Source organism: Chiloscyllium plagiosum, chromosome 23, assembly GCF_004010195.1.
Source record: "Chiloscyllium plagiosum isolate BGI_BamShark_2017 chromosome 23, ASM401019v2, whole genome shotgun sequence".
NCBI lineage: Eukaryota > Metazoa > Chordata > Chondrichthyes > Orectolobiformes > Hemiscylliidae > Chiloscyllium > Chiloscyllium plagiosum.
This window is the reverse complement of record NC_057732.1, coordinates 2,448,269-2,471,937: the sequence shown is the minus strand read 5'-3', so window position 1 is coordinate 2,471,937 and position 23,669 is coordinate 2,448,269. Positions and strand designations below refer to the sequence as shown.

Genomic DNA, 23,669 nt, shown 5'->3' with positions numbered 1-23,669 from the left:
GGGGTGATGTGAGGTGGAGGTGGTGCGGAGCTGGTGGATGTGTGAGCTGGGATCAATGTGGGATGAGGGGTGGCTTCAGGGTTTACTGGGTGTGTGGAGTTGATGTGGTGCAGGGTTGAAGGTGATTCAGGGTGAGGGGAATTGCAGGCTGGGATGTCTGTGGGATGAGGGGTGGATACAGTGTGAGGGGAGACTGCTTTCTGCAGTACTCCTTGCCTGTCTAGAAACAGCAATGGCTTAATTGCTTTGAGCTTCCGGTTTAAAACTGGCAGCAAGTAACATACTGGGAGTGAGTCACTGATGGAAACAAAGACTCTCTTGGTCTCCAAGTTGCAAGGGGCAGTGAGGTTAACTCTTTGCTTGCCAGCTTGTGTCTGCTGCCCAGGGGCAGTAGTTGGGATAGGATGGGGGTGGGGGAGAAGACGAGGTTTGTGGGTGAGTTTGATGAAGTTTAGAGTCTGTATGTAATGAAATGCTCTGCGCAGGATATGATTGGCATTCCCTGAATTTTCCATTTGCTGCAGCAGAAAGAGTGATTTAGTCATGATTTAGCAATGTCTGCACACATAGCACCTAAATCTCAATAAAGTCTTTCCGCTCTGCAAGACTGTACTGTTCTGTATGGTCGTTGGAGAATGTGTGTATACGAAAATAAATGATGCTGGGCTTCCCCCCAGGTCTCAGTTTATTATTTATGAAAGGTTGAGAGCTACCAGATCCAGACTGGGTTTGTATGGCCTGAAACTTGGAGGAAGCCATTCAGCCTGTCCAGCCTATTCCTGCAATTCTATCAAATACACAAATTATGTCCTGTCTATCCTTGATTACCTCTTACCCCTTGCTTAGGAAGAATCTGTCCACCTTTGCCTTAAAAATCTTGAAAGTCTCTGCTTCTACGTCTTTCCATGAAGAGATTCCCAAAGGCTCACGGCTCCCAGTGGTGGAAAAAAAATCACAGAATTTTCATCCTAAATGGTGACCATTTATTTTTGAACAGTGACCTCTAGTTCCAAATTCTCCCATAAGATGAATCATCTTCTTCACATCAACTCTGCCAAGACCCCTCAGAATCTTCTAAGGTCCAATAAAGTCACTTCACTTTCCTAAATGCCAGCAGATCCAAGTCCAGTCTGTCCAGCCCTTTTACATAAGGCGACCTTCCCATTTCAAGTATTAGTTGAGTAAACTTTCTCTGACCCTCCAGGTCCCTCTACATTTTAGACGTCTACAATCTCTCACTAGTTAAATAATATAGTACTTTCTGCCAAAATGGAGACTCTTATATTTTCTCACATTATACTTCATTTGCCAGAATTTTGTCCACTCACTTAAACTACTTATGTCAATTTATACTGGCCTTATGTTCTCTTCACAGCTTACATTTTCACATATCTTTATATCATCACTATCAAAGCCCATTTAAGAGAGAGATGAGGAATTTTTTTTTCTCAGAGGATTGTTAGTCTTTGGGACTCCCTTCCTCAAAAGGCAATTGTGCAGAATCTTGAAAATATTTTGAAGACGAGATTAGATAGATTCTTGATGACCAAGGGGATGAAAGATTATCGGTGATGTGTAGGAACGTAGAGTTGAGGTTAAAATCAGATCAACCGTGATCTTATTGGTTGGCAGGGCAGACTTGAAGGGCCGAGTGGCCTACTCTAATTCCTTGTTCCTTTTTTGTATGTTTATAAACTTAGCAATCATACCTTTGGTCCCCTTTGTCCAAGTCATTCATATAAATTAATTCATTAATCAGGCCCTAGCACTGATCCTGTGGCAATCTTGATTACATTTAATTCTAGATCCACAACAATGTAGTTCACTCTTAATTGTCCATTGAAATGTGCGTGTGAGCCTCTTCGTTCAGGGGCAATTTGGGATGGGCAATAAAGACTGGCCTAGCCAGCGATGCCCACACCTCATGACAGAATAAACAGCACTTAATCAACCTGTTCATACATATTCTGACACATTATGCAAGACCAGTCTTACGCCAACCTTTAATTCTGAAGGGGTTCATGTGGCACAATGGTAGAGTTCCTACCTCTTGAGTCAGTCTGGGTTCAAGTCCCACTTGCTTCAGACGTGTCATAACAAGTTTACCATCATCTCCTTGCCACTGTACTTTATGCCCCGATTAATAAAGCTGAGGACATTGTATACTTCATTAACTGTGCTCTCCACCTGTCTGTCACCTTCAGTGATCTTTGCACGTATAGATGCATAAAATCACTGCACTGCCCATCAGTCTGCACCAACCCTCTGAAGAGTATCCCACCCAATCACACCCCACCCTATCTCCAAAACGCTGCTAATCCACCTCACCTGGACATCCCTGAACACTATGGACAATTTAGCATGGCCAATCCACCTAACCTGCACATCTTTGGACTGTGGGAGGAAACTGGAGCACCCGTAGGAAACCCATGCAGACACGGGGAGAATGTGGAAACTCCACCCAGACAGTCACCTAAGGCTGGAATTAGATTACATTACAGTGCGGAAACAGGCCCTTCGGCCCAACAAGTCCACACCGATCTGCCGAAGCGCAACCCATCCATACCCCTACATTTACCCCTATACCTAACACTACGGGCAATTTAGCATTGCCAATTCACCTGACCTGCACATCTTTGTACTGTGGGAGGAAACTGGAGCACCCGGAGGAAACCCACGCAGACACGGGGAGATATGTGCAAACTCCACACAGTCAGTCGCCTGAGGTGGGAATTGAACCCGGGTCTCTGGCGCTGTGAGGCAACAGTGCTAACCACTGTGCCACCGTGCCGCCCACTATTGATCATGGGTCCATGGAGCTATGAGGCAGCAGTGCCAACATGCAGGTTCCTATGCCTCCTTTAGAACTGTACCCCCATTTGTACTGACTTTACATTTTCTGCTGACCAAAGTGCATCATCTCACATTTCTTTGTTTTGAACTTCATCTGTCACCTATCCCCCCAACTCCACCAACTTGTCAATATCCTGTTAGACTTCCACACTTTACAATTTACAATTGTAAATTCACAGTTTACAATTCTTCCAAGTTTTGTGTCAGCTTTGAACTCTTGTCCCCTGCACACTCAGGTCAAGATCATCAATGTACACCAGAAAAAGCAAGTGTCCCAATGTCGATCCAATGTCAGCTACATCTAACATGTAGAAACTTATGGGTTAGGAATAGAAGTCTGCCACTCAGCTCCTCAAGCCTGTTCTACCATTCAATAATATTATTGATCTGATTGTGACTTCATCTTGGCTTTTCTGTCTACGCTTCACAACCCTTCAACCTCTTGCTTATTAAGAATCTATTCACCTCAGTCTTGTAAATCACCTCAAAAGGTAATGAAGACTTTGAACATTTTTAAGGTCTCATGAATTTTATGAGAAAACATAACCTAGGGTGGCACGGTTGCTGAGTGGTTAGCACTGCTGCCTCACAGTGACAAGGACCCGGTTCGATTCCAGCCTTGGGCAACGGTCTGTGTGGAGTTTACATGTTCTCCCCGTGTCTGTGTGGATTTTGTCCGGGTGCTCCGGTTTCCTCCCACAGTCCAGAGATGTGCAGGTTAGGTGAATTGGCCATGCTAAATTGTCCATAGTGTTCAGGGATGTGTAAGTTAGGTGCATTAGGTATGGGAAATGTAGAGTAATAGGGTAGGGGAATGGGACTGGGTGGGATACCCTTCGGAGGTTTGATATGGACTTGTTGGGCTGAATGGCCTGTTCTATGAGAATTCTGTGATTCTAAGGCAAAACTTATTTCTGTTTCAGTGAGCAGCATCTTACTTTGAAACTGTAGTCCTAGCTCTAGATTCTCCCACAGAAGAAAATTTCCTTTTCCCTACCTACCAACAAGTCATCTGTTACTCTACTAAACCCAGTGTCCATCCATTGTGGACCTCTAAACTGTTTCCAATGCGTTTACGATAACATGTGGGAGTAGAAATAGGCTATTCTGCCCATTGAATCTCATCCACCATTCAATGAAATCGTGGCTGATTTGATAATCCTCAACTCCTATGAGACCATTTATGTCCATCATTAAGTAAGGAACCCAGTTGTGGTCTATTACTGTCTTGTATAACTGATGCATAACCTCCCTACTTTTGTATTCAAACCCCTTTTGAATAAACAACAACATTCTTTTAGCTTTTTAAGTTACATGCTGGACCTTTTGTGGTTTATGCAGTAGGACACCGAACTTCCTCTGCATCTCACAGCTCTGCAATCCCTCAGTGCTTAGATACTGCAATTTTTCCTCCATCCTGCCAAAGTGGAGACTTTCACATTTGCCAACATTGTTCTTCATTTTCCAAAATTTTGTCCGCTACAAATTTGTCAATTTGTAGCCTCATTATATTCTCTTCACAGCTTACGTTTCTGTCTAACTTTGTGTCATCAGCAAATTTTAGTGGCTGTACCTTCACTCCCCTCGTCCAGGGTTTTATATAAATTGTAAATTGCTACCCCAACTTGTGCCTATCATTATACCTTGTCAAATCAAAAAAAGACCCATTTATTCCTATTCTCTGCTTTCTGTTAGCCAGCTAATCTTCTACCATGCCAATATGTTACTCCCAGCACCATGAGCTTTTATTTTCCGCAATAATCTTTGACATAGCATTTTATCAAATGTTTTCTGGAAATCCAAGTACAATACATCCACAGTTTCCATTCATCCAAAGCATATTTTGCTTCCTCGAAGAAGTTCAATACATTGTTTAAACATGATATTTTCTTTCACCAAATCATGTTGACTCTGCCTAGATTCCTTGAAGTGCCTTTTTTGAATACTTTTAATAACAACTTCTGGCATCTTCCCTATGACAGAAACTAACTGGCCTGTAGTTTTCTGCTTTTTCTGCCCTTTCTCACTTTTTGAACACATTTGCTATGTTCCAATCCAAAGAAACCTTCCCTGAATTGAGGGATATTCGCAAAATTAAAACCAGCATAAGAACTATGTCAGTTACCATGTCTTGTAAGACCCTGAGTTGAAGTCCACCAGGATCCGGGAATTGTCATCCACTAGCTCCAATAATTACTTAGTGCTGCTTCCCTGGTAATTTTCCTGACTTCCTTTCTCCCTTCCATTTCCTGATTTAAAGCTATTTGGTTTAATCCTTTATAGTGAAGATTTATCAATTCAGCCATTCACGTGTGGGACCGATGCTTACTTTGTTAACTCTTCTTCCTTTAAAAATCTATAGAAACTCTGTATGTTTTTATAATTCTGGCTAGCTTGATCTCAGTCTAAGTTTTGCTACCTTCTTAATCTTATCATCACAACATGAGCGATTTGGTACCTTTCTCAGTAGCTCATTGTCATTTCCATAGGCTGTTCTCTGATCTTTACCAATGAATTGGAGAGTATTTATTAAATACTAATAGGATTCTGCGGTTTGACAGGAGTGTGGGGCACAGGAGATGTGTTTTCATGATGAGCAACAAGTGTTAATTGCATACCGAAACTGAGCAGTATTAAGTTACTGGAATATTTAAGTTGGAAAGAAAGAGAGATTTTGCATTTATAATGTACCATTCTTGTCCTCATGATATTCCAAAGCGTCACCAAGCAAATGAAGTATGTTTGAGGTGTAGTCACTGTTATGTGGGAAACATGAATTGATGTACAGCAATTCAGAAGGGTTGTTGGATCTTGCAGTCTTTGCTCCTGAGTGGATCTCATCCCATTTGTTCAGCTTCCAGTCCCTGCAGTGCTGCTCACCTTGGGCAGGCTCAGCTGTTTGCCTCACGCACAATGTTACCAAACAGCTGGTCTCTCCACAAGACCTTTCCTGTTGTGTCCGTGCAGCCATGAGCTCCCAGAGAATCTGGGCTCCCAATTCAACATGCCCATGGGGACCCTGCAAAAGCAAACTCTTCCTTTCTGCATGGCAAGACTCCATAAGTTGCAATGGGATAATGACAAGACCATGTTTTTGAGAGAGAAATATATGCTGGGACACCATTAAAATAAATTGATATAATAAGTACTGTGCTTACTCAGGGAAGACAATCACAGTGCTCAGTAACCTGTTTAGTGATGCCTAGTTTGGGTTCCGCCAAGGCCACACTGCTTCTGACCTCATTACAGCCTTGGTTCAAACATGGACAAAATAGCTGAATTCCAAAGGGGAGGTGAGAGTGACAGCCCTTGACATCAACGTCCTATTCGACCGAGTCTAGCATTAAGGAGCCCCAGCAAAACTGGAGTCATAGGGAGTCGGGAGAAAGGTCTCCACTGGAGGGAGTCATACCTGGCACGTAGGAAGATGTTTATTGTTGTTGGCGGTCTGTCATCTCAACTGCAGGATATCATTGCAGGAGTTCCTCAGGATAGTGTACAAGACTCACCAATCTTAAGCTGCTTTATCAATGACTTTCCCTCCATCATAAGGTCCGAAGTGGTGGTGTTAGCTAATGACTGAACAATGTTTACACCATTCACAACTCCTCAGATACTAAAGTAGTCCATTCAGCAAGATCTGGAACAATATCCAGGTTTGGGCTGACAAGTAGCAAATGGCATTCATGCCAGACAGTCAACCATTGCCCACTGTCACTTCAAGGCTACTATCACTGAATTCCCCCCATCAGTGACTTTTTGGGGGTTACCATTGACCAGGAACTCCTGCAGCAAGTAACTCACCTTCTGACTTGCCAAAGCTGTCCACCATCTACAAGACACAAGTTCAGGACTGCATGGAATACTCTGCACTTATGTAGATGGGTGCAGCACCAACAACACTCAAGATGTTTGACAGCATTCCAGGACAAAGCAGTCTATTTGATTGGCACCACAACACAAACAACCACTCCCTCCACCACCAACACTGAGTAGTATCAGTGTATACTATCTCCAAGATGCACTGCAGAAATTTACCAAAGCTCCTTCGACAGCACCTTACAAATCCATAATCACTTCCATCTACAAGACGAGGGAAGCAGATATGTAGGAATGTTACTTGAAAGTTCCCCTCTAAGCCACTTACCATCCTTACTTAAAAATATGTCGCTGTTCTGAAACGGTCACAGTGGGCGGCACGGTGGCACAGTGGTTAGCACTGCTGCCTCACAGCGCCAGAGACCCGGGTTCAATTCCCGACTCAGGCGACTAACTGTGTGGAGTTTGCACATTCTCCCCGTGTCTGCGTGGGTTTCCTCCGGGTGCTCCGGTTTCCTCCCACAGTCCAAAGATGTGCAGGTCAGGTGAATTGGCCATGCTAAATTGCCCGTAGTGTTAGGTCAAGGGGTAAAATGTAGGGAAATGGGTGGGTTGCGCTTCGGCGGGTCGGTGTGGACTTGTTGGGCCGAATGGCCTGTTTCCACACTGTAAGTAATCTAATCTAATCTAATCTAAACTCCCTCCCTAAGGGTACTGTAGGTCAACCTGCAGCTCATGGACTGCAGCGGTTGAAAAAGACAGCTCACCACCATTTTTTCAAGGGCAACAAGGGATGATCAATAAATGCTAATCTAGCCAGCAACACCCACAAATGATGTTCTTGTGCAACTGAGATTTAGAGTGTAATTAGGTTTGGCTCTGTTTTTGCAGCCATTGGTGTTGTTAAATCATGATTTATCCCGTATTAGTTAACTCTGTGTTAAACATCACCCAGTGAGGCTCAGGAGCCCCACTCTGGTGTGGCAGTCTCTGCTGCATTTGCAGAGGAAGAGCACGATTCCGGTTCAGTGCAAGGGGGTTTGAAAAATGTCAGTATTGCTCTGATAGAGTCATTCCAAATAAACAACTGCTGAAATGCAAATTAACTAATCTGAACAAGAAATAGCTTGAGTGTTATTGAGGGATTTGATCATGGAAATTGAAAAAACATGAAATACTGCAATTTACTTTTCACACAATGATTGTCTGTCACTTTCCTCTGCAATGTTGTGAAGTATAATGAGAGGAAGTCCACAGTTAGACACTTTCACAGTTTATTGAGCTACTGAACATGCTACAATCTGCAGGAAGTGCCTTCAGGAAGCTACTACCTAAATCCTGTGAGTGACAAAAACATGCAAAGAAATCAAAAATTCGTAAACAATTGTGGGTCACAATGATTTTTTTTCCTTAGAAGAACATTTAGTTCTCAAAAATTATTTTATTAATCCTTTCCATTTAAAAAAAATCTAAATTACAAAGGTAATTAGGGCAGCATAGCAATATAATTGAATAATTCAGTCCAAATGTATTCAATGGTTTAGCCAAATTTACAAGTATTGGTGGTACATATCCATATCTCTCTGGAATATTGTAAATCTTAAGTCTGTATGCATTCCTATCAACTTTTCTGATTATAAATACTTGTGTTACATATATGAAGGAAATTTCCTATGTCACATTGTGATTACATTTCCTGGAAATGGTGCTGCTGCAGTACTACTGAGTGCTGAGATTGGGCTGGTCTTCCTATGTGTAACATGAGAGAAGGTTAATTAATAATATTGGATGAGGCATTATTGATAACATGTTGATAATTCAGCAATGGTAAGCACACTTTACTAATGATTGTAAAAGTGGAAATATTGGAAGTATGGAGTTGAGGGATCTCTGGGTAAAACATTAATTTGATTTTGCACATTTCTTAAATGTTAAAACTATAACCTTGGGATTATATGGAGCAAAGTCTCACACCTGTTGGCAGACTGTGCAGTTTAGTCAAAAGAAATTGTCCATAATCCACAGACTAATCCAGTTCATTGTAGCAGAGTCTCTCAGAAATGATCAGCTGTTCACACACTTGTCTAAACTTCATTTACTATTACCCCCCTTGCCCCTCTTCTGCTCTGGTAGACTTCAGGAATCTATCACTTCATTCATCTCATAACGAAAGATGGTTAAGAGGAAACACAGATACCTAAAACATTGTATAGAAGGATGGAAGATTTGCACAACATAACATACTGTACAATTATATTGTGGGACCAGAACTGTTATATTTGTGACTTACTGGTGGTGTTGATTTTTATTTGACAACCCTCCTGTGAAGCACTTTAGTATATAGCTAAAGTGCCATTGGTGCTGTATAAATGTATGTTGTGGTTGTTGTTTTTGGACACTGGCTACATTGTGCCTCTGGGGTATGGGTATCACATCATAGCCAGTGATTCCAGTGTTTTACTCTGCCCTCTTGTGGCAGGAGGAAACTCTGCCAGCACATACAGCCACGCTAAAAAAATATTTCAAAAAATGCTAAACAAATATTTCAAGAGCAGGACTTGTCCTCTGAAAATATTCAAAGTGACTGAGATCCAAACTATGAAATGTCCAGCAGGGACAGATCCAATATCCTCGCCAGTCTTTAGAATTCTGCTCAGTGCAAACGTGGATTCACTTCTATGACCCAACCTTTGTGCCTTCACACTGGCTGGAGGTGGGAGTTTGCTATAAGATTAACAGTTATTCTTGAATTAAAACTTAATGGATCAGAAAACAGGGGAAGTGCCCACTGCAGTCTGGTCGATCCTTGAAGATAGCAGATCCCACACTGTATGTTTAAGCCTGAAATAATATATATATATATTTACCAATAGACATACATAATTATAAAGAAATAGAAAAAGTGAGCAGTTACTGATGCTACAGACTCTTGAAAATAATCCGTTCACATGAGGGTAAAGTACTTTAGTGGGTGGCACTAAAGTACTTTAGTGCTGCCAAAGACCCATCAATCCCAAACATTTTAATATGCTAACCAACCTGCCATATGGAACTATATGGATTGTTTTCTGCAAGTCCAAATATACAACATCCATAGCATTATTGCCATCATTCACTGCCTCTGTCACTTGGTCATAGTGCTGAATTAATTTGTCAGACATGACTTGCCCGTGACAAAGTCTTGTTGACTGTCTAGTATTAACTTACTTTTCCTCTGTGTATATTCACCTTATTTTCCCATATTATGGCATCCATTTGTTTTCCCATTATTAATATCAAGCGGCTGGCAACTTCTCTACCTGGAGAGCTGCCAGCCTTTTTAGCACCTCTTAATCTATTGCTGTACTGCTCACTTGCTTTAACACACACACATTTTCAACCAAGCCATTGTCACCATCTTCTAATTTGATAGACAGAAGCAAAATAATGATTTAGTAGTTCTGCTGTGCTCTTTGTTTCAGTGAGCAACTTACTCTGCTTGTTCCTTATGGGCCACACTCTATCATTCACTAATCGTTTACTATTAATATGTTTGAAGAATGTTTTCCTATTTGGTTTAGTGCAGCCTGCCATCCTTTCCTCCTGCTACCTCTTAGCCTTCCTTTTTCTTGCTTTAGCTTCCCCCCTGCATTTGAGATACTCTTCCTGATTTCTTTTGCTATTATTTTTTCAGAGGCATCATATGATTCCCTTTTCTTCCTTATTTTCTCATCAATATCCTTAATCATCCAGGGTATTCTAGGGATCCCCAATTTTATTTCTAATGGGTATGTACCTAGCTTGTGCTCTATTCATCTCTGTTTTGAAATTCTCCTTATTTTTCATCCTCTGTTTTATCCACCAAAATGCATTTCCAATCAATCTGCTCCAGTTCAAATTTAGAGCCCTAAAATCTGCCCTTTTTGCTAACCAATCTACTATCCATGCTAAATATTTTACTCCCATGATCCTTTTTCATGTGTATTAATCTTTTGTGTGGTATCTTTATTGAATACAGTTTGTAAATCCAATTATGATACATTTACTTTTTAAAATTTACGCGTGGAATGTGGGGATCGCTGGCTGACCAGCATTTATTGCCCATCCCTAGTTGCCCTTGTGAAGGTGGTGGTGAGCTGCGTTCTTGAACCACTGCAATCTGTGTGCAGTAGGTTGACCCACAATGCCCTTCGGGAGGGAATTCTAGGATTTTGACTCGGTAACACTGAAGGACGTAACCTCAGTCATGTCCTTCTCCTTGGTGAATACCGTTACAAAGTACTCATTAAGGATCTCTCCCACGTCTTGTGGCTCCATACACAACTTCCCTGTTTTGTCCTTGAGTGGGCCTATTCTTTCCCTTGCTACCTTCTTCTAATAAAGCATAAAAAGCTTTGTGATTCTCCTTGACCCTATTTACGAAAGACATTTCATAGCCCTTTGAGACTTAAGTTCCCTCCTAATTTCTCTGTATTCCTCCAGGGCTTCGTTAGTTTGTAGCTATCCAGACCTATTGTATGCTTCCATTTTCCTTTTGACTATGCTTACAATTTTCCTTGTCATCCATGGTTCCTGAATCCTGCCATTCCTACCCTTTAGTTTTGCAGGGACATGCATGTCCTGCACTTTAATCAACTCTGTAAAAGCCTCCCACATGCCAGAAGTAGATTTGCCCTCAAATAACTGTTTCCAGTCCTGTCTAATTTGGATGTAATTGGCCCTTGCCTAATTAAGCACCCTCACCCAAGGGCCACTCTTGTCCTTGTCCATAACGACTCGAAATCTTAGAGTTATGGTCATTAAGCTCAAACTGCTCTCCTACTGAAACATCAATCACCTGTCCTGGCTTATTCCCTAATACCAAGTCTAGTATGGCCTCCTCTCTGGTTGGATTGTCAACATACTATCTCAAAAATGCCCTCTGGGCACATCTAACAAATTGTTCTCCATCCGAGCCCCTGGCTCTAAGGGAGTTCCAGTCAATATGAGGAAAGTAGAAGTCACCCACCACAACTACCCTGTTTTTTTCACACCTTCTGACTACGTATCTGCTGCTTTGTCTCCTAAGGGCTGTTGGGAGGTCTATAGAAAACTCCCAACGTTGTGATTTCACCCTTTTCTATTCCTGAGCTCCACCCAATATGCCTCATTGCATGATCCCTCTGATATATCCTCCCTCAACGCAGCTGTGATGTGATCCTTAATCTGCAATGTAACCTCCCCCATCCCTTTTGGTTTCCCTTTCTGTCCCATCTAAAACAGTAATATGTGGAATGTTGAGCTGCCTGTCATGTCCCTCCTTTAACCATATCCTAGAGCTGAGGTGACTGCTCTCTGACAACCATGACCATCTTCCTTTATGTCAGGTATGATGCCAACCAGTGGAGAATTTGTCCCCTGATTCGCATTGATTCTTATTTTGCCATGACTCCTTAATGCCACACTTAGTTGAAAGTAGATTTGATGTCAAGGGCTGTCATTCTCACCTCCCCTCTGGACTTCAGCTGTTTTTCATGTTTGAACCAAAGCTGTAATGTGGTCAGGAACTGAGTGGCTCTGGCAGAACCCAAATTGGGTATCACTGGGCAGGTGCAGCTGGATAGCACTGTTGATGAGACTTTTGTCTACGTAGTTAAAAATCACACAATACCAGGTTATAGTCCAACAGGTTTAATTGGAAGCACACTAGCTTTCGGAGTGACACTCCTTCATTAGGTGATCAAGGAGCGTCGCTCCGAAAGCTGGTGTGCTTCCAATTAAACCTGTTGGACTATAACGTGGTGTTGTGTGATTTTTAACTTTGTACACCCCAGTCCAACACCGGCATCTCCAAATTTTGTCTATGTACTAATTATGTCCTCAAAAGACAAACAAATTTGTCAAATTGGGATTTCCTTTTTGTCAAACCACATTGACATTATCTGATCATGCAATGCTTTTCAAAGTTCATTGTTAAAGTTTCATTATAAAGATGGATGGTAACAACAAAAGCAAACACTTGCTCAATGATTGATTTCAGGCTATCTGGCTTATAATTGCCCATTTATTCTCTCCCTCTTTGTTTCCTACTATTTGTTTACTGTTATGCTTTTTAGTCTGATTACCATTCAATTGTACCAGTTCTCCTGTATGCCTATCTGATTGGCTTTAAGCTTAAGATTATTGTTTATGATTGAATAATGTCATTTTCAAAATGTGGACGTCAGTTATATTATGATCACTTTCCCAGTGAATCTATTTTTATGAACTTATCAGTTAACATTGCCTCAATTCACAATACTATGTCTAAAATAGCTTTATCTCAAATTAGTTCCACAATGCATTGTTTGAGGAAACTGTCGTGGAAGCATCCTCATCTTTCAGACAGTCTTTGCCAATTTGATTGGTCCAGTCTAAGTGAAGATTAAAGTCACCCAAAATTAATACATTGCTTCTGTTATAAGAGCCAATATTTTTGTTTAAAACTCTGTCTAGCATGATAATTACTTCTATGGGGATTGAAACTACTCACCCACATTTTCTGATCCTTGCTACTCCTAATCCCCACCCATACTGATTCTACTCCTTAATTTTCTGAGCGGAGATCCTTTCTTACTATCCCAAACTCTCTTTCCATTCTACCTATTGTTTGGAAATGTTTTCTACTCTGGAATATTTCCCATTTTGGTGACCTTGTAACTCTGTATAATGGCAATTGGATCTAAGCCATTTATCTTTCTTTTTGCCACTGGTCCATCTATCTTTTTTTTAACAATTAGATTAGATTACAGTGTGGAAACAGGCCCTTCGGCCCAACAAGTCCACACTGACCTGCCGAAGCGCAACCCACCCATACCCCTACATCTTCTTGCAAAGGCTTTGTGTATTCAGATAAAGTGCCTTCTATCGTTTTTTTAAACGACTGTTCCCTGAATAGATCTAACTCTCTGCCCCATCTGCCCTGGTGTCTTTACTAACATCAGTATACTTTTCTGTTATCTTAACTTTTATCTTTGAATTTCTAAAGCTCCTTTTGCCTGAACTCATCTTCCCTTATGTTAGTTTGAACCATTTTTCTCTACTCTTGACTGCTGGTGCACTGCTAGGTTTGTACACTATGTCCCTTACTATCACATTCTGGTTATCTATACCCACGTCATTACCATTATAGCTTCTCAGTATCTATTCTCTGCAATACTTAGTTTGAAACCCTCACTACAGCCCTCATTATACTACTCCTCAGAGCATTGCATCTAGCACAGTTTAGGTACAGTTCCACTGGTACTGGTGCCTGTGCCCCATGAATTGACACCTATTTTTCCCACACTAACCTTTGAAGAATACATTTGATTCTAGTTAAAAATCACACAACACCAGGTTATAGTCCAACAGGTTTAATTGGAAGCACACTAGCTTTCAGAGCGACGCTCCTTCATCAGGTGATAGTGGAGGACTCAATCCTAACACAGAATTTATAGCAAAAATTTACAGTGTGATGTAACTGAAATTATACATTGAAAAAATTGATTGTCTGTTAAGCCTTTCATCTGTTAGAATACAGTGATAGTTTCACTTCTTTCATGTGTAAATCACAAAACCTTTTTTTTTTAAAAAGGTTGCATTCTCGGGTTAGCTGTTAACAATGGTGATAGCTAGACAATATGTTGAAGGTAAAAACAATGACTGCAGATGCTGGAAACCAGATTTTGGATAGTGGTGCTGGAAGAGCACAGCAGTTCAGGCAGCATCCAAGGAGCAGCGAAATCGACGTGGGCTTTTGCATGCAGTTTTTGAGCAAAGTACAATTTAACCCTGAAAGTACAAATTCACCCCACAAAATATGTGTGCATGTGGGTCTTTGTGTGTCTATCTGGGTTGGGGGTTGTGAGAGAGAGTGTGTGTGTGTGTGTATATATATATATATAGAGGAGTATCTGTGTGTATATGTATAGTGCAATGGTGGTCACCTGTAATGTGACATGAACCCAAGGTCCCGGTTGAGGCCCTCCCTATTGGTACCAAACTTAGCTATCAGCCTCTGGTCGGCCACTTTTCTCTGCTGCCTGTCCCAAAGTCCACCTTGGAGGATGGTCACCCGAAGGTCTGAGGCTGAATGTCCTGGACCACTGAAGTGTTCCCCAACTGTCTGTTGATTGTTGTGCGGTGCCCATTCATCCGTTGTCGTAGCCTTTGCTCGGTTTCCCCAATGTACCATGCCTCCGGCGATGTACAGGGGATCTCCAGCTTCTGTCACGACACTACGGATTTCTTACAGAAACTCAGCACCCATGGACCAATCGAACCGGGAACATTCCTCGTCACAATGGACGTTTCAGCACTCTACACCAGCATCCCCCACAACGATGGCATCGTGGCAACACCCTCCGTACTCAACAACCAACAACTGCCAATCTCCAAACACCATCCTACAACTCATCTGCTTTATCCTTGATCACGCCTTCACCTTTGACAACCAGTTCTTTATCCAGACACACGGAACAGCCATGGGGACCAAATCTGCACCGCAATATGCCAACATTTTTGTGCCCAGGTTCAAACAAGACTTCTTCTCTATGCAGGATCTCCAACCAACATTATACACCAAGTACATTGACGACATTTTTTTCTTCTGGACCCATGGCGAGGAGTCACTGATAAAACTACGCAGTGACATCAACAAGTTTCATCCCACCATCAAACTCACCATGGACTACTCTCGACTATCTGTCTCATTCTTGGACACATGCGTCTCCATCAAGGATGGATACCTCAGCACCACACTCTACCGCAAACCCACAGACAACCACACAATGCTACACTTCTCCGGCTTCCACCCAAAACATATTAAAACAGCCATCCCCTATGGACAAGCCCTACGCATACACCGGATCTGCTCAGATGAGGAGGAATGTGACGGACACCTGGAAGTACTCAAGGATGTCCTCAAGAATGGGATACAATGCTCAACTCATCGACCGCGAGTTCCGACGTGCCACAGCAAGGAACCGTAGTTACCTCCTCAGGAGACAGACACGTGCTGCAACCGACAGGGTACCCTTCATTGTTCAGTATTTCCCAGGAGCTGAAAAATTACACCATGTTCTTCGTGACCTGCAACACATTATCAATGAGGATGAGCACCTCACCAAGATCTTCCCCACACCTCCACTACTTGCCTTTAAACAACCGCCAAACTTCAAACAGATTGTTGTTCGTAGCAAGCTGCCCGGCTCTCAGGACAACTCCATACAACCCTGTCACAAGACATGTCAGAGTGTGGACCTAGATACCACCATTACGCATGGGGACACCTCCCACCTTGTACATGACTCAGCCTCTTGTCTATCTTATATGTTGCAGGCAAGGATGCCCAGAGGCATGATACATTGGGGAAACCGAGCAAAGGCTACGACAACGGATGAATGGGCACCGCACAACAATCAACAGACAGGAGGGTTCCCTCCCAGTTGGGGAACACTTCAGTGGTCCAGGACATTCAGCCTCGGACCTTCGGGTGACCATCCTCCAAGATGGACTTCGGGACAGGCAGCAGAGGAAAGTGGCCGAGCAGAGGCTGATAGCTAAGTTCGGTAGCCATAGGGAGGGTCTCAACCGGGACCTTGGGTTCATGTCACATTACAGCTAACCACCATTGCACTATATACACACACGCACCCCCTCACAGACTTAAGACACCCTGCACTCACTACACACACACATACGCTTTCTCACACTCACAACTCCCAAACCAGATAGACACACAGACAAAGACCCACATGCACATATATTTTGTGGGGTGAATTTGTACTTGCAGGGTTACATTGTACTTTGCTCAAAAACTGCATGCATTCGTGTAGAACTCTGAGCTCAAAAACTGCATGAATTTATGTAAAACTCGATTATCTCACTTTTTAGATTAGAATCAATCTAAACATCATGGCATAGACAGAACACAGGGGGCCAACACCTTCAACATATTGCCTAGCTATCACCATTGTTAACAGTTAACCCGAGAATGCAACTTGTTAAAAAAAAGGTTTTGTGATTTACACATGAAAGAAGTGAAACTATCACTGTATTCTAACAGATGAAAGGCTTAATTGACAATCAATTTTTCAATGTATAATTTCAGTTACATCACACTAAATTTTTTGCTATAAATTCTGTGTTAGGATTGAACCCTCCACTATCACCTGATGAAGGAGCGTCACTCTGTAAGCTAGTGTGCTTCCAATTAAACCTGTTGGACTATAACCTGGTGTTGTGTGATGTTTAACTTTGTACACCCCAGTCCAACACCGGCATCTCCAAATTTTGATTCTAGTGGTATTTGCCAATTTATTAATAGCTCAGATAGTAATCCAAGAATATTATCACTGTTCTGCTTTTTAATCTGCCCCTAGCAACAGATATTCCTTCAGCAGGACTTCCTTGTTAATCCTACCAATGCCATTGATATCCACGTGGACCATGAAGTCAGATCCTTTCACTCCTCCATGTTTCTCCACAGCAAGATGTCCTTAACTCTGGCACTGGGCAGACAACACGATTTTCAGGCCTTGTGCTCTCAGCTGCAGAGAGTAGGATTTATCCCAATAATGACATTGCCCTGATACAACCACATTCCATATTATTCATCCCACTTGAATGACTTCCTGTACCATGGTCGGTTTTCTTATTCTCTCTGCAGTCCCTACTCTTGTCCACACAGGCCGCAAAACCTCAACTTCTTAAGACAGTTGAAAAGGCCAAGGTTCCACCATCATTACCTTCTGGATTCCCATAGCCCACGTTAATCGCTGTCACACCCTCTTGTTCCTGACCACAGTTCAATTTAGAAGTACCTAACCTGATACATGTGACTAGCTCCTGCAACTAAGTGTCCAGACAACATTTCCCTTCTCTGAAGCTTAGATTCCAGCTTATCAACTCTGAGCTGAAATTGTCCAGGCCGAAGATATTTAATGTCGACATGGTTGTCACGGATCACAATGGTGTCCAGCAGTGCCCACCTGCTACAATTGCAACACATCACCTACCCTGGGACTAGATTGGGTTGGGATATCTGGTTGACATGGACAGATTGGACCACAAGGTCGGTTTCCATGCTGTACATCTTGATGACTCTAATCAGATTCAAGTTTAGACATATTATAGGAACATAAGAAAAGAAGCAGAGTCGGCCATTTAGCCCTTCAAGCTTTCCCTGGCATCCAATAAAATCATGGCTGATCTGCCACAGGCCTGGACTCCTTTCTCATGCCAGCTCAACTACCTGATATTTCAATAATCTACTGGTGTTCCTCTTTAAACATATTCCATGATTTCCCCCTCTATAACTCTCTGGGATAGGGAATGCCAGGCATTCGATCCCCTCAGGGAGAAGAAATTCCTTCACAGCAGTTTTAGAAGAGTGTTATTCTGTAACTATGTTCCTGAGATGGCGATCCTCCCACTAATGGAACCATCTTCTCAATATCGACCCTGTCAAGCCCCCTCAGAATCTTGTACGTTTCAATAAGATCAGTCCTCATTCTTCTAAACTCTCACGAATAAACACCCAATTTGTTTAGCTCTTTTTGATTAATCAACCCTTTCATCCCAGGAATTTAGTTGAGTGAATAATCTCTTCTGAACCACTTCCAATGCCAGTACATTTTTAAAATTTAAATACAGGGACAAAAACTGTGTACAGTTACTTCAGGTGAAGCCTCACCAATACCCTATAAATTTGTAACAGGACTTTGCTATTTCTAAATACCAATCCTCTCTAAAAAGTCAAAATTCCATTACTTTCTTAATTACATGCTACACCTACATGCTAACTTCGTTTATTCTTTGCTGTTTTTTGGCGTCTCTCTCTATTTAAATAATGATATAAGTGACTGAACAATTTAATGTATAAATTTAATGCAATAGGTATATCTCCCCATTATCAGTTTAAACTCTTGCCAGGTTTAGAGGGTTAAACTTTCAAATTTGCCTACTTGTTGTTCAAATTTTACTGACCTTGAGCTTTCACCAGTTCCTGGAGACTGAATGAAAGCACAGGAGATGATGCCTCCTTTCCCCAATTTAGCCTTTGTTCATCCATTGGATGATGACTTGAATAGAAATGACATGCAGGGTGTGTAGGGGCTAAACGAGAAAGCTGTACTAAAAAGGTCATAATCTCCAGATTATTACCTGAGCCACAAGCAAATTGGCGTAGGGTCAACAAGATTAAAGAGGTAAACATATGGCTCATAGATTGATGTGGGAGAATTTATAGCGATTGGCACCAGTACTGGGGAAAGAGGGAACTGTTTCAATGGGATGGACTCCATATGTATCATGCTGGGACCAGAATCCTGGTGAATTGTAATAACCAGGGCTGTGGAAAAGACTTTAAATTAAATAGTGAGAGGATTGGGGAGGAGCAGTTGCATGGACAGTTATGGAAAAATTTAAAGGTGGAAAGTGGGCAGGGTCAGCAGAGATTATTAAAAAGTTTCCAGAACAGGTAATAGGACAGAGAATATGGAAAGAATCAGCAATCTAGGTCCAGGCACAGCAGATAAAAGGACAGTTATGAAAGGGGGGGGGGGGGGCAGTCAATGCAGGATTGAAGGTGTTGTACTTAGATGCACGCAGTATATGAAACAAAGTAAACGACCTTGCAGCGCAGCTTGAAATTGGCTGGTATGTGAGTATCACAGATTTGTAGCTGCAAGGTGATCCAAGAATAGGCATCCTAACGAGAGGGCAGGCAGATAGACCGGTTTGGGGGGGGGGGGCGGTTTGCCTTGTTAATGAGAAATTTAATTAAATTAGATGTTAAGCAAGATGTTAAGCAATATAGAGTTGGAGGGTGTAGAATTTGTGCAGGTAGATTTGAGGAATCGAAAAGGGGAAAAGGACACTGATGGGAATTATATACAGGCCTCCTATCAGTGGTCAGGACACATAAATTGAGAGTAGAAGAGGCATATGTCAAGAAAAAGCACAAAAATCAGGTTGAGAACGAATATTAAGAAAAGGAATTCCTGGAATATCTACGTGATGATGTTTTGGAACAGCTTGTGGTACAGCTCACAAGGGACAGGCAATTCTGGGTTTGGTAGTATGGTGTCATGAGACGGACTTGATTACAGACCTTAAGGTCAAAGAACCGTTAGGGGGCAGTGACTGTAATATGATAGAATTCACCCTGTAGTTTGAGAGGGAGAAGCTGGAATCTGTTGCTCCCGATGCAGTCTCCTCTACATTGGGGAGACTGGATGCCTCCTAGCAGAGCGCTTTAGGGAACATCTCTGGGACATCCGCACCAATCAACCACACCGCCCTGTGGCCCAGCATTTCAACTCCCCCTCCCACTCAGCCGAGGACATGGAGGTCCTTGGCCTCCTTCACCACCTCCCCCTCACCACCCGATGCCTGGAGGAAGAACGCCTCATCTTCCACCTCGGAACACTTCAACCCCAGGGCATCAATGTGGACTTCACCAGTTTCCTCAATTCCCCTCCTCTCATTTATCTCTCCACCCTGCAGACACTCTGCCTCTATTCCTGATGAAGGGCTTTTGCCCGAAATGTCGTTTTTCCTGCTCCTCGGATGCTGCCTGAACTGCTGTGCTTTTCCAGCACCACTCTAATCTAGAATCTGTTTTCCAGCATCTGCGGCCCTTGTTTTTACCTAATCATATGTAACAGCATTACAATTGAATAAAGACACGAGGGAGGAGCTGGCCAGAATTGATTGGGAGGCAAGTCTAATGGGGAAGACAGTGGAGCAGCAATGGCAGGGGTTTCTGGGGATAAATCCAGAGAGACAGTGGCCTTGTGGTTTTATTGCTGGACTGTTAATTCTGGAGACCCAGGTATTGTTTCGGGGACCTGGGTTCAAATGGCAGATAGTGGAATTTGAATTCATTGAAAATCTGGAATTAAGAATCTAATGCTGACAAAGGAACCGTTGTCAATTGTCGGAAAAAGCCATCTGGTTCACTAATATCCTTTAAGGAAGGAAACTGCCATCCCTACCTGGTCTGGCTTACATGTGACTCCAGGTTCCCAGTAATGTGGTTGACTCATAACTACCCTCTGGGCAATAAGGGATGGACAATAAATGCTAACCCAGCCAGTGTCACCCTCATCCTGTGAATGAATAACAAAAACAATCTGGAGGCACAATAGAAATTCATCCCAAGGAAGAAGAAATGTACTGAGGGGAGGATAAGGCAACCGTGGCCGACGAGGAGTCAGGGCCAGCGTAAAAGTGAAAGAAAAAGCAGACAATGTGGTGAAGGTTAGTGGGAAGCTAGAGGATTGGGAAGCCTTTAAACAGCAGCAGAGGACAGCTTAAAATTAAGGTAATCAAGGTGGAAAAGATGAAATATGAGAGTCGGCCCGCTAGTCATATAGAAGAAGATTACAAGGGTTTTTTTTAGATACCTAAAAGATAAAAGAGAGATAAGTGGATATTGGACTTCTGGAAAATAAGGGTGGAGTAGTAGTATTGAGAAATAAATAAGTAGTGGAGGAACTGAATAGGAACTTAGCATCAGTTTCACATTGAAAGACACGTGAGTAGGATACCAGAATTTTGAGAGTCAGGGGCAGAGGTGCATGTGGTAGCACAAAGGAGAAGGTGCTGGCGAAGCTGACAGGTCTGATGGTGGATGAATCACCTGAGCTGGAGGGACTACCTCATAGAGATCTGAAGCAGAGAGCTGAGAAAATTGTAGAAGTGGTGATCTTTCAGGAATCACTAGTCATGGAGGGTGCCAGAGGACTGGAAAATGACTAATGTAACACCCCTGTTTAAGAAGGGACAGAGGCAGAAGGCAGGAAATTGTTGGCTAGTTAACCTGACCTCGGTTGTTGGTAAGATTTTAGGGTCAATTTTTAAGGTTGAGATTGCGGGGTACTTAGAAGTGTATTGTAGAATAAGACTGAGTCGGCACAGCTTCTTCATCCAGGAGAAATCATGCCTTACAAATCTGTGAGAATTCTTTGAGGAGAAAATTAGCAAGTTTAGACAAAGGTGAGCCAGTGGACTTGATATATTTGGATTTCCAAAAGGCTTCTGACAGGGTGTTGCACAGGAGGCTGCTAGATAAGATAAGAGCCCATGGTGTTAGGGGCAAGGTACTGGCATAGATAGAGGATTGGCTCTCTGGCAGAAGGCAAAGAGTGGGAATAAAGGGGACTTTTTCAGGATGGCAATTGGTGAATAATGGAGTTCTGCAGAAGTTAGTGTTGGGACCACAATGTTCATGTTATACATTAACGATCTGAATTAAAGAACTGGCATTGCCCAAAAAGAGGGCATTGTTGTTCAGCTTCCAGAAGACTCAAAGATAGTGGAGGGAGGGGTAGAAGTGGGGAGGCTGCAGAAAGACTTGGGTAGGATAGGAGAGTGGGCAAAGAGAGTGGATGGAGAAAGTGTGAGGTTATGTACTTTGGTAGGAAGAATAGAGGTGTGAAGTATTTTCTAAATGGGAAAAAGTTTTGGAAATCTGAAACACAAAGGGACCAAGAGTCATTGTTCAGGATTCTCTTTGGGTTAATATACAGGTTCATTAGTCTGTTAGGAAGGCAAATGCAATGTCACCATTCATTTCAAGAGGGCTAGAATACAAGAGCAGCGATGTATTGCTGAAGATGTGTAAGGTTCTGGCCAGACCAGATTTGGAATATTGTGAGCAGTTTTAGGCCTCATATCTAAGGAAGGAAGTGCTGGCATTGGAGGGGGTTCAGAGGAGGTTGACCAGAATGATTCCAGGGATAAAAGGCTTGGCTTATGAGGAGTAGGTGAGGACTCTAGGTCTGTAGTCAGTGGAGTTTAGAAGGATGAGGGGGGATCTGATTGAAACTTACAGAATGCTGAGAGGCCTGGATAGAGTGGATGTGGAGAAAATGTTTCCATTAGTAGGAAAGACTAGGACCTGAGGGCACAGCCTGAGGGTGACCCTTTAGAACTGGGATAAGGAGGAATTTCTTCAGCCAGAGAGAGGCGACCCTGTGGAACAATGCCACAGACGGCTGTGGAAGCCAAGTTATTGAGTATATATGAGACAGAGATAGATAGATTCTTGATTGCTAAGGAGTTCAAAGTATTGTGGGGAGAAGGAAGGAGAACGAGGTTGAGAAGCATGTCAGCCATGATTGAATGGTGGACCAGACTTGATGGGTTGAATGACCTAATATTGCAGCTATATCTTATAGTCGTATGGATTGGCACTAGACACTAGGACGGGGCAAAATAACTCCTTCTGCACCATAACAACTTTGTGATTCTGTGGTTGATTTTTGTCACTTGTACTCTTTGCTTGGGGTGTAGACTTTGCAGCTCAGGATTGTCTCATCTACAAAACTAGAGACACAGACTGGATCCCAAAGGTACTTTGGGATGTACTTCCAGAATACAGAATGGGATTGTATCAGCAGTTGGGGAGAGGGAGATTGGAAGGGGTTCACAAGCATGGCCAGTATTTAATCATTATTTATAGTTGGTCCATTCTGCTTCAAACTCTACTCAATCTGATTGTTTTGAGTTCACAGTCTAATCCGTTGGTTTGTCCGGTGTCTTTACTGTAGGCTTGAACTATAGTATGAAGTGACCTGAATTACAAGGAGGATTTAGATATTCAAGGGAGCATATGGGCCTTGCCAGACTTTTATCTTCACGGTGAGAGAGTGAGGCTCAGGCGCTATTGTGGTCAGAGAGTCAGGCTCAGACAACATTGTTATACTTTAGGATCAGTTTCTGGTTTTGCAATGTAATATTATTTGTGAGGGTAAAATTTTAATGCAAAGTTAGATGTCCAACCCCTTTTTACACGCTCGCGCACGCACACACACATACAATGGGCGGCACGGTGGCACAGTGGTTAGCACTGCTGCCTCGCAGCGCCAGAGATCCGGGTTCAATTCCCGCCTCAGGCGACTGACTGTGTGGAGTTTGCACATTCTCCCCGTGTCTGCGTGGGTTTCCTCCGGGTGCTCCGGTTTCCTCCCACAGGCCAAAGATGTGCAGGTCAGGTGAATTGGCCATGC

General features: G+C 42.7%; 1 protein-coding gene across 2 annotated transcripts in view; it reads left to right on the top strand.

The window, feature by feature from the left end:
- The window catches only part of elk3 (ETS transcription factor ELK3), a 99,403-nt gene that overhangs the window by 1,100 nt on the left and 74,634 nt on the right, over positions 1 to 23,669 (top strand). The gene's annotated exons all lie outside the window — the stretch shown is intronic.